Below are 16,064 nucleotides of genomic sequence, written 5' to 3' on the forward strand. Positions count from 1 at the left end.
ATCCATAGTAAATATCAAGGAAAATGACAAACTGAGAATATTCACAACATCTAAGACAAATAAATTTGTGAGGCCCTCATATACAAAGAACTCTAAAAGTCAATAAGGAAAAAATGAGCATCCCAAAAGAAAAACCACAAAAGGACCTAAAGGAGTAATTCATAAAAGAAAAAACATAAATGGACAGTGACTACGAAAAAGACTCCAACTCTTTGGAAATCAAACAAACATAAATTAGAAAAGGAATATATTATCTGTTAAATTGATTTTTTAAATAATATTAAGTACTTAGGTTTGTTAAGGGCTCAGAGAAAAAGACATTTTCAGAACCCGGGGGGGGGGGGTCGTGGTGTGTAAATTGGTACAGTACTACTGGACGAAAAATTGTCCATATATAGCCAGAGTCGTTTTGCTTTACCGGGACGGGAGATGGAGGGACTATGGGGGCGCATACCTATTTTGCTTCTTCAAATCACCAGAGGGGCAAAGATCCTTAGGTTTATGCCTCTGTTACGTGCTTCTGTCTCAGGAATGAAAATATAACCTCAGTAATTGGGATAACCCAGAATGGGCGCTGTGTAGACCTCAAAATATTATCAACTGACACTCTCTGAGTGTGTAGCCTCTAAGGCAGCAGAGGCATCCAGTCTCCAAACCATAGATGGGGCGCGGTTCGCACCAGCGTGGGCGCTTACGGGGTCCCCCACGGTGGCTGGTGCCCCTGCGGCCCAGGGGAGAGGGCGTCCCTTTCTCCGCTGCGGGGGCTGTCTTCCCTGCCCTGGTCACGGCTGGCGACACGGGACAGAGGGAGAGGGGCTCCATCTAAAGCGAACACGCGGCACAGGAAGCGTCCGTCTGCACCTGGACGCGTGGACAGCGGAAGGGGCGCGCCGGGCTTGGGGGGGCGGATCTGGGCACGGGGACGGCGCAAGGGGCGCGCTGGGCTCCGGGGGGGACCTGGGCACGGGGACGGCGCAAGGGGCGCGCTGGGCTCCGGGGTGGTACCCGGGCACGGAGATAGCGTAAGGGGCGCGCCGGGCTTGGAGGGGACCTGGGCACGGGGACGGCGCAAGGGGCGCGCTGGGCTCCGGGGTGGTACCCGGGCACGGAGATAGCGTAAGGGGCGCGCCGGGCTTGGAGGGGACCTGGGCACAGGGACAGCGCAAGAGGCGCGCCGGGCTCGGGGGGGGGGGGATCTGGGGATCTGGGCACGGGGATGGCGGAAGGGGCGCGCCGGGCTCTGGGGGGGACCTGGGCACGGGGATGACGCAAGGGGTGCGCGGGGCTGGGGGGTGGGACCTGGGCACAGGGACGGTGCAAGGGGCGCGCCGGGCTGGGCAGGGGGCGGGCGGGGCGCAGGTGCCCAGGCCGGAAGGCTAGGCCGGGGCCGCTCCCAGCTGCCGACCGCCTCTCGCGTCCTGAGCTCGGCACCGCACGTGGCGCCGGCCGCCACGGGACCTCCAGGCCGTTCCCGCGCTGTTCCGACGAATCCGGCGCGTCGCCCTAAACGGCGGGAACCTCCAGACACGCCCCCTTCCGGGAGCCTCCCCGCACGACCCCCCCTCTCGCCCCCGCCGTCGTGCGGCCGCACTCGTCTGGCTGGTGGCAGCCTCGCCGCGTCGCCGAGGGCGCGTGCGCGGCACCGGCTGCGCCCCCCAGCTGCGGGCCCTGCTCTCCGGCCCCCGCCGCGGCCCCCGCCGCCCGGCCCTGCGGCCTCCGCCTCCACCGAGTGAGGGCGGAAGCGGCGCCTGCCCCGCGGCTGCGAGCCCGACACCCCGAGGGCCCGGCGCCAGCGCCCAGCGGCGGGCGGTGCCGGGAGGGGAGGCGACGGCCGCTCCAGGGTGGCGCGAGCCCCGGCCGCACGGCACAGGCCAAGTGCCTTCGAGGCGCCGGGCGTTCAGGACGAGGCGCAAGAGAGGCCACACCCGAGGTCTTCACGACACACGCGAACCTCCGGGACATTATGAATTCACCCCGCAAGCACAGACCCGGCACGACGGGTATTGCAGGAAAACAAGAACTTTCCTTCCTCGGCCCCAACTAAGAACGTAAGCCGTGTGCATCCGCGAAGCTGTTGCAGCTGCAGCCTCTGTGGCTTCTGGCCGGAGCCACTGTCAGAATGAACAAGGCCCAGGCCCGCCCTGCTCTCCTCCTTACCGATGTACTGGGCGGACGTAGGTGAGTTCTCTAACGTACCTGAAGACTTCATTCCCTTTCCGAAACCCTTACTGGCTCCCTGCTGCCAGAGCGGTCTGGCCCTCCTGGACCCCCACACTCAAGCTCCCCACACTTCCAAGGGTATTTCGGACTGTCTTCTCTGGCTCTCTATCTAGGAAATTCCTTCTCTCCCTTTAAGAACCAGCCTCAGTGTCAGGCCCCCTGGGAAGCCCTCCATATCCATCACAGCACCGCCAGAAATACAGAAACCATTTTCTCTATTCAAATAGAGTGAATTTAGGGACGCCTGGGTGGCTTAGTCGCTTAAGCGACTGCCTTGGGCTCAGGTCATGATTCTGGGGTCCTAGAATTGAGCTCTGCATTGTTGGGCTCCCTGCTCAGTGGGAAGCCTGCTTCTCCCTCTCCCTCTGCTCTCTCTTTCAGATAAATAAATAAAACCTAAAACAAAACAAAACAAAACTGAATTTAGTATAGGGGATTGATTTCCAGGTGATGGATTGCAGACCCAGGGGAAAGACTAAGCCACCAACCAGCAGACACTGTGGCAAGGCAGAGGTCAGCACCAGCAAGAAGCTGCTCCCACTCTTAGGCTGGAGATGCAAACAGATCCCAGGGTTTGTGATCACTCTGCAGAAGCTGACCCCAGTGGGTCTGTCCAGGAGGAGATGGAGTCATGGCAGAGACCCGGATGCTTTGCAGATTTTGAAGATAGCACTCCAGGCAGAGAAGGAAAGAGAGATACCCTGACTTTCCCTCCCACTCATTCTCCAGTCTGCCACCCTTGCCTCTCATTGGCTGAACCAGCCAGAAGCCAGCTGACACTGGTCTGCAGCCATTCCCCACTCCCAACCCCAAAATAGAGCAAAGCCAAGGAAGACTGAGGGATGGAGCTGTTCCCTTTGCTGACTCCCATAGGTAGATTGTCACTGTCTGTCCTCTGCTCCCTTAACTCTGATCCCATCTCTTTTATAGCCCTGATCTACTAAGCTGTGATTTTTGTGTTTATAAGTCTGTTTTCCTTAATAGATTGTGTAATTCCAAGGAGAAAGACAATGGCCTTATTCATCTTGGTATCCTCAGCTCCTGGTATAATACACGGTACCTAACAGACATTTTCTCTTTACTGGGTATCTGTTAAAAGGAAACTCCTGGAGTCACCACCAGCTAGCCCTCCTTTTCCATCTCCTTGCTTGATTTACCTGTCTTTACTGAACTTTCAGCCCTAAAGAATAAACAAGAAGGAGCTTGGGGTCCATTGAACTCTCTGGGTCTGCAATCCATAACCTTATATTTAAATACACCCAACAACAAATTACAATAATTATTTATACTCAGAGCATCATCAGCATATCAACCTACCTTCCCATAGCTACATGAAAATTATCCACGGAAATTCCCCTCAAATCTCAAGATATAATCCCTCCACCACCCAAGATGTTTCTAGGCCACCTCTCCCTGCTGTTAATCAGAGTGTGCTCAGGGTAAACAAACTAATTTTAAAATCAGCTTAAGCAAAACATAATTAGGAAGATAAATTAGCTGCCCCCCAAATTGCATAATGAATGCCCAAGGAGAAATTATTTTTATTATCTACCATTTTTATTATCTGTGTAATGTTTTCTCCTCCATCATTGTAGATGATACTCAGCTGACAGTGTCAAGAAATACCACAGAATTTAACTCCTGACCTTGATCATCTGCACAATGATTACCAAAGGAGAAAAATAAGCTGCTTTTGTTTTTGTTTTTCTTCTCTTGAATTTACACCACCAGCCCAGCTGTAGAGGAAAAGAAGCCTGTAATTATATTCAGACAATCAGGGTTCAATTCTTGGTTCTGACTTATTGCTGTACAATCACAGGCAAGTTGGGTCACCTCCAAAAAATCAGTTTCTTCACATGTAAAATAAAGGTGATGACAACGCCTACCTCAACAAGAGCCCACGCATGCTTCCTATCTGGTTCTAAGCACTTCATATGAACTAACTCCTTTCATCTTTGTCATAAATAATCTACTGTTATTTTTATTTTACACATAAGGAAACAGGCACAGGGATTAAGGAACCTCCTCAAAGGGTTGTTGTAGAAATTTAGTGTGATTTTATACATTGAAATCATTTAAGTAATTGCCTGAAACATTGTAGGTGCTCAATTGATTTTTTCTTTTACGAGCCCCCCACCACCACTCAACCCACCCCTCCACCAAAATAACTAGTGTTGATAGAAATTGGTTATTAAAGCTTCTTTGTTAAGGGACCTGGATCCTTCTCGTAGCTCTGTACTCACTGTGCCTCAGTTTCCCTCCATGTAAAATGAAATGTCAGACTATATCAGCAGCTGCCAATCAATGGCCTATGAGAGGAACCTGGCCTGCAGTTACATTTTGTTATCTTGCATAATATTTATATTTTTCAAAAGTAGCTTCTAACATTTAAAAATCAGTAAGTCTCTCTCTCTCTCTCTCACACACACACACATACACACACAAACACACACATATTTCAGGCTTCTCTTGAAAAACTGACCCTTATGGCCACATGGGCTCTTATTCCCACAGGTCAACATTCATTCCCAGTGCCTGTGGCCATCCCCTTTTACAAAGGATATCTCTTTCCCAGTTTGCCGTAGTCCCCATTTCTCATAGCTTCTTGCAAACAGGAGTCTTTCCCCCTTCCATCACTAAGAGTCCGTGACAACATTTCCCAGAGGAAGCATCCACTGTAGGGCACCAGAGTTTTTCACTGCATGCTATGGTCCCAAAGGGTGACAATTCATCTCAGTTTAATTAGGACTTACCCCTTTTTTGGACTGAAAGTCCTGCATCCAAGAAACTCCTTCGTCCCAGGCAAACCAGGTAGGTCTTTCTACATCACACCACAAAACAATCCCACAGCGGCCACTCCCATCCCGGACACGAGGATGCCATACTGCACCCGCTTGCTCCTGAGTCTCCTTGGACCATCTGCAGGGCTAAAAGAGTATGCATTTACATACCTGCGCAGGGGCTGGGACAGGCTGAATTAGAGAGCCTAGACCTCGTTATATGTCTGGCTCTCCCGATGGGGCTCTCTATGACCTTACATAGGTCATGCAGTCTCTGGGCCTCTCGGCTCTGCCATTCATTCATTCATTCATTCATTCATTCAACATATACTTTTCAAACGTCTTCCATATGCCAGGCACCATTCTAGGCACTGAGGACATACAGCAATGAATAAGCAAGAATAGGGTCCTTGTCCTTAGAAAACTCACATCTGTAAGAGGAAACAGATATTAAAACAAGTAAACGATATCTGATAAAATTTCAGGTGATTATAATGCCATAAAAAATACCACCAACTACACAAGAGAAGCAAAGGCCACAGGGGCCATCCCCAGTTTTGGTGGGTGCCAAGGAATATCAGAAATAAGTCAAAATTCCACCTCGACTCCTATTTTGAATAATACGTAATTCTTAACTCTGGGATCTTTTGGCGCAAGGGATATATGTAACAATTTAATTTTTCAATGATAAAATCTTTCTCAGTAAAAAACTGCTTTCTGTATGGCTACGATCCATATCCGTATCAAATCTGGGTCTCATACAGATATCAAGCCAAATCCACCCAAATAATAGCACAAGAGCTGAGAAAAGAGAGAAGGCCAAGCTTATTAGCAAATCTGACAACATTTTGTTAAAGTGTAGCTGAAGTCAAGGGGCCCATATGCTAACGCCAGAAGCAGAAAAACAAATGAATGTTTGAATAAATAGTCTGTCCAGTACCTGTCTCTCTCCCCTCCAAAGAGCCATATACTGCCTTAAAGAAGGAAGTAACCACTTTATTTATGTTTTTTAAAATATTTTATTTATTCATGAGAGACACAGACAGAGATAGAGGCAGAGGGAGAAGCAGGCTCCCTGCGGGGAGCCCGATGTGGGACTTGATCCTAGGACCCCAGGATCAGAACCTGAGCTGAAGACAGATGCTCCACCACTGAGCCACCCAGGGGTCCCGGAAGTAACCATTTTATAACAAATTCAGTAAGGGATGCCAGGAAGGTATGCCATTCATTCATTCATTGCAGAAACAGATACTTATAGTACTTACTAATGCCAACATTGTTACTATAAATAATGAAAGAAGATGATACTTAGGAAGCCAAAATATGTCTCTATATTTAAAATAACACTTATTTGATTTTTCTGGTTATAAAATAATAAATCGCTTTTTATAATTTTGAAGCTTAAAAATGTAATACAAGCCATCCTTTAATAAGCCAGGATTTTTCAACCTTGGGACTACTGACATTTGGGGATGAGAAATTCTTTGTTGTGGGCGCTATCTTGTATGCATTGTAGGATGTTTAGCAGCATCCCTGGCCTCTACCCACAAAATGCCACCAGCATCCACCTTACCCCCTGCTACACACAATTTGTTAACACTAAAAATGCCTCCAAGCTTTGCAAATGCCCTACGAGTCAAAATCTCATCTCGTACTTGAAAAATGCTACTGTAAACAATCCACTTTGCTCACACAGTAGGAAGCTCAGCAGTGAAGGCTTATGGGGAGGCCCCTTTTTCCTACAGGCAAATAAATAGGAAATTTCCACCTAGAAGAGCCTTGGCACTACCCTTCCCTCCTTGATGCCAAGACACCAGCCCTCTGGAGAAAGGCAGCACTGTCCCAAGTCTGGGATGGGAGGACAGGGAAGGGGGTGGGGATGGGCAGGCTTGGGCTTTGCTAAGGGGATCAGCAAGCTTCTGGAGCTTACACCATGTGCGTCATGGCTGCTGATCCAGGCCATGCCCCACACCCGCACTCCTCCAAATGAGCTTTGCTAACAGCCCTGGGAGAAAAGCTTCTCCTGTTCGAGGCTTACCCACATGTAAGTCCCGCAGTCTGTGCTGCTCTAAGCCAGGCGGATTAAAATTGTGCCCGTCTATCTTGAGCACGGTTATGAGAGAGTCTCCAAAGCTGGAAGCAGGGCATGCCTGCCCGTCCTCGCCCTACTATAAGGACTTTACAAAGAGCCCATTGTGCACAACCTAATCTGAGATAGAACTAATGCACCTGCCTGGTCATTCACCCCATGCTTTGGCTGGTTCTTCAGAGCAAACGCTAGCTGTATAGAAGCAAACATTTTCAGTTGATAGAAAATGTCAACATGAGCCCAAGTTAGACACAATGTTTTAAGTACCTGTAATCTGAGTCCTGGCTGCTTAGAATGAAAGGGAAATTAGCCTTCGTGTCACCACTTAGTGTCTTAGTTTCAACGGTTCCCAGTCACATAAAGGAGGGGAGGTGAAGAAACAGGGAGAGGGTAAGAGAATCCAGGTTCTGCTTTTATTCATTAATTTCCTAAATATTTGTTGAGTCCCAAAGCTGTGCTCTACACAAGGAGAGAACCTAGCTTTAGGTGGAACATTTAGGGACCGCTCTTCAGCTCCAGCTGCTGTTGCCACAATCGTCTAGAAGTTAGTTTTGCTAGATCTCCTCAATTTCCAAGAGAAACTAGAAAACATGATCTTTATATAAAATCTTTTAGTTTTTAAGAATAGGCTGAATTTTTTTTTAATTTTTATTTATTTATGATAGTCACACACACACACAGAGAGAGAGAGGCAGAGACACAGGCAGAGAGAGAAGCAGGCTCCATGCACCGGGAGCCCGACGTGGGATTCGATCCCGGGTCTCCAGGATCGTGCCCTGGGCCAAAGGCAGGCGCTAAACTGCTGCACCACCCAGGGATCCCTAGGCTGAAATTTTTAAGTGAAAACAAAACAAAAAATCCCTGCGTGGACAAAACCAGTCCAGTTTCCAAGCCTTCAAACTCTAACTTCTGCTTCAGAGACACAAGAAGTAGTGGTTAAGAGTAAGGTGCTGTGTCATGAGCACTAACATATAGAATTGTTGAATTGCTATGTTGAACACCTGACACTAATATAACACTGTATGTTAGCTAAACTGGAGTTAATAGAAAAAACTTAATTAAAAAAAGTGAGGTACTCTGGTTCAACCCCTTGCTTGCTGTGTGACCTTGGGCAAGTTATCCTCAATGTGCCTGTGCCTTACTCTCCTCATGTATAAAGTGAGTATGATAAAGCATATTGTAGATATATTTTTAAAACGTATTTAAATTCAATTAATTAACATATAGTGTTAATATTAGTTTCATAGGTAGAGGTCAGTGATTCATCAGTCTTCTATAACACCCCATGATCATTACATAACGTACCCTCCTTTATGCCCATCACCCAGTTACCCCATCTCCCCACCCCTCTCCAGTAGCCCTCAGTTTGTTTCCTATGATTAAGAGTCTCCTATGGTTTGTCTCCCTCTCTGATTTTGTCTTGTTTTATTTTTCCCTCCCTCCCCCTATGCTCCTCTGTTTTGTTTCTTAAGCTCCACATATAAGTGAAATCCCATATTGTAGATTTAAATGCAAGAATACATATACATGCCCGATCTATAATACCTCAGTAAATGTGAACTATTATTTTTGTAGGTCGTCTGGGCCACTCTCCCAAGAATCTCTTTTAAAACAGCCTTGAGAGTGGAACATTTAATCATTGCTTGTGCACATCCTGAAACATTAAGCTCATGACTTCTGAGGAAATGCCGGTTGTATAATAATCCCCAGATTGCAGTGACTTGATCCAATGTATGTTCATTTATTGCTTATGTCCCAATCCAATGGGACAGAGTGCTCTGTTCTACTCTATGCTCTTCAAATCCATGTACCCCCTACCTGGTGGCTCTACCATCCCTAAGGACATTCCTAGAATCCTCAACTGGGTTCTCTGCTTTCAGCCAGCTAAGAACAAGAAAGAGAAAATGAAAAAAAGAAATTGAGAGAATATCAGGTGTATCACATCTGCACATTCCCATTTGTTGGAACCCTGTCACACTGTCCCAATCTAAAGGAAGTTGGGACATGAAGTGTTCCTCTGCATCCAGGAAGAAAAAATACTGTTGGTGAATCTGAACAATCTCTGCCATGCTCTGCATTCATATAAACACAATTCTGGGGACTTAGATTGTCTACCTGTTTTTTCCAGTCTTGCCCTTCAGGGGAACACACACATGGCAGCAGGAAGACACAAGCTTGGGGACAGGCAGGTATGGATATGAAACTCTATTTCTATACCTGCTTAGTCCAATATTTTGGACCTTGGGCAAATTCCTTTAACTTCTTGTGCCTCAGTTTCCTCATTCAAAAAATGAAGATTGTCAATACTTGGGTTGTTGTAAGGATATGATAATGTATGTGTTAGCACACTGCATAATATCTAGTACATAACCTAGAAGGAGCTCATTTAATGCCAGCGTCTCCTCTTTCACACGAAAGATTTCCAGGCACTTAAAAATGACTATAATTATTTCTGTAAGTTTTCTCTTCTCACAGTTTCATCTTTATTTTCGCTGTTTTCATCATTTTTTATGATATCATTACCAACCCCCTCACTCTCCTGATGGCCATTCCATGGAAATATCCCAGTTTGTTCAGGGACCAAGTATGATATCTGCCTTGGTTCAGGTTTTCAAAATAGATCCTGCCTTGGTTCGGGTTTTGAAAATAGATCCTGTAACAGCATCTGGGTGCAGATAATTTGGGGAGGAAGCTATCTTTAAGAAACACAATGGAAGGAAAAGGGAAAGGAGAAAAATCAATAAATGAGTAGGTTACAGCTTTGGGAAACAGGTTCAATCCAAGAGGGGACTCTGAGGAACAATGCAGAAGTCATCTTAGAATTACCTCATATTCCATGTCTGCTGGATGGGCCATTTATCCATGAAATTCTCTTCTTGTTGGTTTAGGGCAACCAGGAGGTGTTAACTGACTTGAAATTATGGGTTGTGCTGACATTTGGAGGGTTGGCTTTCCAGACTTCTAGAATGCAATGGTGAGAGATACTGTGATGTGATCTTGTATGGACACTGGCAACGTATATGGCAGTGTTCATGCCACAGCTATGGCTAAAGAACGTGGTTCAAAGCATCATAATCTGTGCCACAGTACCGCTAGCAAAAATATTTGGGTGAATCCACCCCACATGTTCATATAGGTTAGGTCTGAGTATAGGGATTATAATGATAGTTATTTTATTTATTTTTGTTTCCCCAAGAACATGTGATGGCCATGAATAAATACTATGATCCAAGAAAGGTTTTGACAGTGCAGAACAGAAGATAAAATAGTTCATTACAAGCAGACTGAGCCTGGGTGGCTCAGTCGGTTAAGCGTCTGCCTTTGGCTCAGGTCATGATCTCAGGGTTCTGGGATCCAGTCCCATGTTGGGCTCCCTGCTCAGTGGGGAGTCTGTTCTCCCCTCTCCCTCTGCCCTTTCCCCACCTGTTCATGCTCTCTCTCTCTCAAATAAATAAATGAATAAAATCTTTTTTAAAAAGACTGAAAAAAAAAGCAGACAGGGTAAAGGAAGAAGTAAAGTTGCTTATATTCATAGGTGACATCATGCTATGCATAGAAAAATCTCAAGGAATTCACATACAAAATGACCAGAACTAAGAAATGAGTTTAGCAAGGTTGCAGGATACCAGGTGAATATTTAAAAATCAGTTGTGTTTCTGTGTTAGCAATGACAAATACAAAACTGAAATTTAAAAAATTCTATTCATAAAGCATAAACTGAAAAGAATATGTAGGCATAAATTAAAGATTATAAGACTTGTATGTTAAAAATTATAAAATGTGATTAGGAGAAATTAATGAAGAATCAAGTAAATGGAGAGACATTACCCATTTCTGGATTGGAAGACTCAGTATTGTCGAAACAGAAATTCTCCCCAAATTCATCATAAGCGCTCTCAAAAAAAAAAAAATCCCAGTAGCTTTTTATTTTATTTTAGCCTCTTTTTTTTTCATGTTTATTTACTTTTTTAGTAAGCTCTACACCAACATGGAGTTCAAGCCCATAACCCTGAAATCAAGAGTTACATGCTCTCCTGATGGAGCCAGCCAAGCACCCCCACCCCAGTAGCTTTTTAAATGGAAACTGACACAGTGATCCTAAAATTTATATAGAAATGCAAAGTATGGTCAAAGCATTTCAAAAAAGAAAAATGAAGTTGGAATACTTACATAACCTGATTTCAAAATTTGCTATGATACTATGAATTGATAGTGTGTGATACTGATGCAAGGACAGACAGACATATAGATCAGTGGGTGAAAATCGAGACTAAAACTTCTAGCAAAAAACATAAGAGAAAATCTTGATAACTTTGGGTTGGGCAAAGTATTCTTAGATAAGGCATCAAAAACACGGCACTTGAAAGACAAAAAGGATCAACTGGACGTCACCAAAATTAAACATTTGCTCCTTAAAATATCATTAAGAAAAATATTTTAACAAGCTACAAGCTAGGAGAAAAATAAACAGAATCATGGATCTTATTAAGGACCATATACAGAAGAAATAAAAAACTCTTAAACTTACTAATAAGACAGTTTGCCTAATTTTTAAATGGGCTAAAGATTCGAATAGATATTTCACTAAAGAAAGTACACAACTGTCTAATTAGCATGTGGAAAGATACCCAAATCATTACTCATTAGGGAAATGCAAATTAATACCACAAATGAGATTACTATGCCAGAAGAGCTATGATGTAAAAGAGAGAAAATACTAAGATCGGTAAGGATATGAAAGAACTGGAACCTTCATACGTTGTTGATAGGTATGTAAAATGTTACAGACACATTGGAAAATAGTTTGACAGTTTCTTCAAAATTTATTTATTTATTTATTTTTTTTTTTTTTTTTTTTTTTTTTTTCTTCAAAATTTAAACACACATTTACCATTCAACCCAGTGATCCACTCTGAGGAATCTACCCCAGAGATAAAAACATACATCCACACCAAGACTTGTATGTGAATAGTTACAGCAGGCATTATTCCTAACAGTCAAAAAACTGGAAACAACCCAAATATCTGTTAACTGATAAATGCATACACACAATATGGTACAACCACACAAGAAAATACATCACTCAGCAGCCAGGGTGAACTTTAGAAAGTGCAAATTAGACTTGTGATTTTAAGGCTCAATATCTAAGAGAATTGTGCTAACTTTATTAACAGGTTTAAAATATGCAAGACTAGGGACGCCTGGATGGCTCAGTGGTTGAGCTCTGCTTTTGGCTCAGGTTGTGGTCCTGGAGTTCAGGGATCGAGTCCCACATCAGGCTCCCTGAGGGGAGCCTGCTTCTCCCTCTGCCTGTGTCTCTGCCTCTGTGTGTGTGTGTGTGTCTCTCATGAATAAATAAAATCTCTAAAAAATTTTTTTAAATAAAAATAAAATAAAATATGCAAGACTATATAAATTTGTATAATGTTATACGTCAGTACCTGTATAAGTCATGCTGGAGTTGACACACACTGTTGCTGACCTGACTCACCTCACTGGTGTGAAGCAGCATCCGGGTTTGCTTGTACTTTCGATTCTCTTTCAATTTTCCTTACTCCTGTGCATGTGCTTAGTGGTGTGTTTAGTTAAAGGATGCCAGTTTCTATAGGATACCCATGTGGACAAGGTCAAAGGCAATAAGAACAAACACAGGTTTCAGTCTGTCCCAGTGGGACAGTATTCCTTATGTTCATGAGATACTAGCCTGCTTGTGATCTTCCCTTCCTGCCTACAGACTTCAAAGGTTTGACTGGGATCGGGTCTGCTTGCAAGTTCGTGTAGCTATCAGAGCATTTAGTTTCTTACAAGTTGTCAAAATGAGATATTCATTTTCTTATCAGTTGGAGGCTGCCTTCAGCTCTTTGCAGTGTGGCCCTCTCCATATGGCAGCTCAAAACATGGCAGCTTGCTCTTTCAAAGCCAGCAAGGGAGAGGGAGTCTTCTAGCGAGGTGGATTATAATCTTAGGTAATAGGGTCATGTACAAATAATCGCATATATCCCATTGTCTTCACTAAACTCTACTACTTAGAAGAAAGTCACAGGCCCCATTAACACTCAAGGGGAAAAAATAAATAAATAAAATTTAAAAATTTAAAAAGTAAAAATTAAAAAAAAAAAAAAAACCCACTCAAGGGGAGATCGTACAAGGGTTTAAACCAGGAAGTGGGAAATGTAAGGCTACCCTAGAGTCTCTCATCACTGCCCATCCTCTGGTCCCCAGTGATCTGTGTCCCTTCCACGTATAAAAAAAAAAAAAAAAATTTACTCCCTCTCAAAATCCTCAAGAACTTTATGCTGTTACATCTGCTTAAAGTCCAGAATTTTATTATCTAAATCAGGTCCAGGTATAGATGAGGCTCTTCGGCATAGTTACTCTCAATCTATAAAACTAAAGACAGGCTATCTGGCTCCCAACATGCCCAACATGCAATGGGGGAACAGATACAGAAAAATAGCTGTAGACACTCCACTTAGAGGGGAGGAATGGAAGGTAAAAAGGAGTTAAGGAATTACTAGTTCAAAGTAGTTTTGAAACGCAGCCTAGCAAACTCTGCCAGAAATCCTTGATTAGATTGCAAGACCTAGGAATAATCCACTCTTGGTTAATAGTTCTTGACTCCACTCTCAGTCATCTTTCCTTTTTCAGGCAAGTTTTACTGTCCTGCTTCCTGCCAGTAGAATTTTGGAGATCTAATGGCCTCCTTGAGTTGGTGACTCTTTCTGTCCCATTCAGTTTAAGTTGGCAGTGCTTTTGCTGACATAGTACATTTCTTAAATGCACTGTGGGTCTCCTGTCACTTTCCCTCCACACAAGAGCAACATTTACCATTCTTTCTGAGACAGGCCCTCCTTCACCTACAGTTCAGATGCTGAAATGCTTAAAGAACAACTCAAATGTGGAAAAGTCCTAATTGTTTGAGGAGTTGTATGAGGCACACCCCTTGATCTGTGAAGAGGGCCCTTTGTGACTGATTACTATTCTGATCCTCTGATCTTCCTGAGGTTTTAACGAAAGCTTGTACAATCACTACTTGGCTTTTTCTCCAGGCTGGGGCTTTTCTCTATGCCACAAGCTTGAAAGTCACTCCTTAATTTTAACATATTTTGCCATTTGGAGACACTAAGAATTCTCAGAGTCATCAAGTCCTGGTTCCTTTTTGATGAACAGTTCTTCTCTAAATTTTTCTTTCCCCCCTTGCATTTTTTAATTTTTTAAAAAAGATTTTATTTATTTATTTATTCATGAGAAACCCAGAGAGAGAGGCAGAGACGTAGGCAGAGGGAGAAGCAGGCTCTATGCAGGGAGCCTGATGTGGGACTGGATCCTGGGACCCTGGGGTCACACTCTGAGCCAAAGGCAGACACACAACTGTGTAGCCACCCAGGCATCCCACTCTCCCCTTGTATTTTACTACATGTGGCAAGATGGACCAGGTGGCACCATCAATACTCACTGGGAATCTTAGTTGATGATCCACTTCATCACATACTTATTCTGCTTTTCCTGTAATGGAGACAATTTCCTTACACTTTCTGTTACGATCTAACAAGAAAACCTTTTCTTTTGGTTTCCAATGACATGTTTATTTCCTTTCGAGTCCTCACTGGCAACATCCTACAAATTTGAGTTTCTGCTTACAGTCGATTCAAGGCTACTTAGGCTTTCTCTATCGTGTTTCTCAAAATTCTTCTAGCCTCTAACCAGTGCCAAAGTCATGCCCACTACAGAAGACATGAACAGACATTTCTCCAAATAAGACATGCAAATGGCCAATAGACATGTGAAAACATGCTCTGCATCACTGGCCATCAGGCAAATACAAATCCAAACCACAATGAGATCCCACCTCACACCCTTGAGAATGGTGAAAATTAACAGGACAGGAAACAACAAATGTTGGAGAGGATGTAGAGGAAGGGGAACCCTCTTGCACTGTTGGTGGGAATGTGACCTGGTGCTGTCACTCTGGAAAACTGTGTGGAGGTTCCTCAAAGAGTTAAAAATAGATCTGCCCTACGACCCAGCAATTGCACTGCTGGGGATTTACCCCAAAGATACAGATGCAGTGAAAGACCGGGACACCTGCACCCCGATGTTTATAGCAGCAATGGCCACGATAGCCAAACTGTGGAAGGAGCCTCCGTGCCTATCAACAGATGATGGATAAGGAAAATGTGGTCTATGTATACAGTGGCACATTACTCAGCCAACAGAAACAACAAATACCCACCATTTGCTTCGACATGGATGGAAATGGAGGGTATTATGCTGAGTGAAGTCAGTCAGTCAGAGGACAATCATCATATGGTTTCACTCATACGGGGAATATAAGAAATAGTGAAAGGGATTATAAGGGAAAGGAGGGGAACTGAGTGGGAAAAATTAGAGAGGGAGACAAACCATGAGAGACTCCTAACTCTGGGAAACGAACGAGGGGTAGTGGTAAGGGAGGTGGGTGGTTATGGGGTGACTGGGTGACGGGTACTGAGGGGGGCACATGACAGGATGAGCACTGAGTGTTATGTTATATGTTGGCAAACAATTTAAATTAAAAAAAGTTTTTAAAAGTCATGCCCACTATTTTGGGTATTTGTTACAGCAGTACTGGACTTTTGGTACCAAAATACAACCCTGTATTTATAAGTTTAATTGATTAGATCTATTAGAATTTTAACTATATGGGAAGTTTTTGTGTTTGTAAGAAATTTCAAAACCCAGCATCTCCTTCCTGTGCTAGTTAGAAATGATATTGTTGGGATCCTTGGGTGGGTCAGTGGTTTGGCGCCTGCCTTTGGCCCAGGGCGTGATCCTGGAGTCCCAGGATCTAATCCCGCGTCAGGCTCCGGGCATGGAGCCTGTTTCTCCCTCTGCCTGTGTCTCTGCCTCTCTCTCTCTCTCTCTCTCTGTGTGTCTATCATGAATAAATAAATAAATCTTAAAAAAAAAGAAATTATATTGTTTGCTTTTGAACT

At 44.2% G+C, this 16,064-nt stretch overlaps 1 protein-coding gene and 1 long non-coding RNA gene across 9 annotated transcripts in view; one reads left to right on the plus strand and one right to left on the minus strand.

Moving 5' to 3' along the window:
• The window catches only part of AGGF1 (angiogenic factor with G-patch and FHA domains 1), a 117,820-nt gene that overhangs the window by 9,840 nt on the left and 91,916 nt on the right, over positions 1-16,064 (minus strand). For 4 of the 8 annotated variants that reach the window (XR_004814305.2, XR_007409774.1, XR_004814300.2 and 1 more), the window contains 3 exons: positions 9,916-10,050; positions 4,974-5,147; positions 2,419-3,956 (listed from right to left, as the gene is read on the minus strand). The gene's annotated coding sequence lies outside the window, so the exon portion shown is untranslated. Of the gene's footprint in view, positions 1-2,418; positions 3,957-4,973; positions 5,148-9,915; positions 10,051-16,064 lie in introns of those variants that run through there. The other 4 variants (XR_004814307.2, XR_004814301.2, XR_004814302.2 and 1 more) reach the window with 2 other exon arrangements.
• Positions 1,595-4,371, plus strand: LOC118354220 (uncharacterized). The gene is made up of 2 exons (XR_004814309.2): positions 1,595-2,178; positions 3,816-4,371. It is a non-coding gene; the product is annotated as an uncharacterized LOC118354220 (long non-coding RNA).

The sequence above is a fragment of the Canis lupus genome, chromosome 3 (genome assembly GCF_003254725.2).
Source record: "Canis lupus dingo isolate Sandy chromosome 3, ASM325472v2, whole genome shotgun sequence".
Classification (NCBI taxonomy): Eukaryota; Metazoa; Chordata; class Mammalia; order Carnivora; family Canidae; genus Canis; species Canis lupus.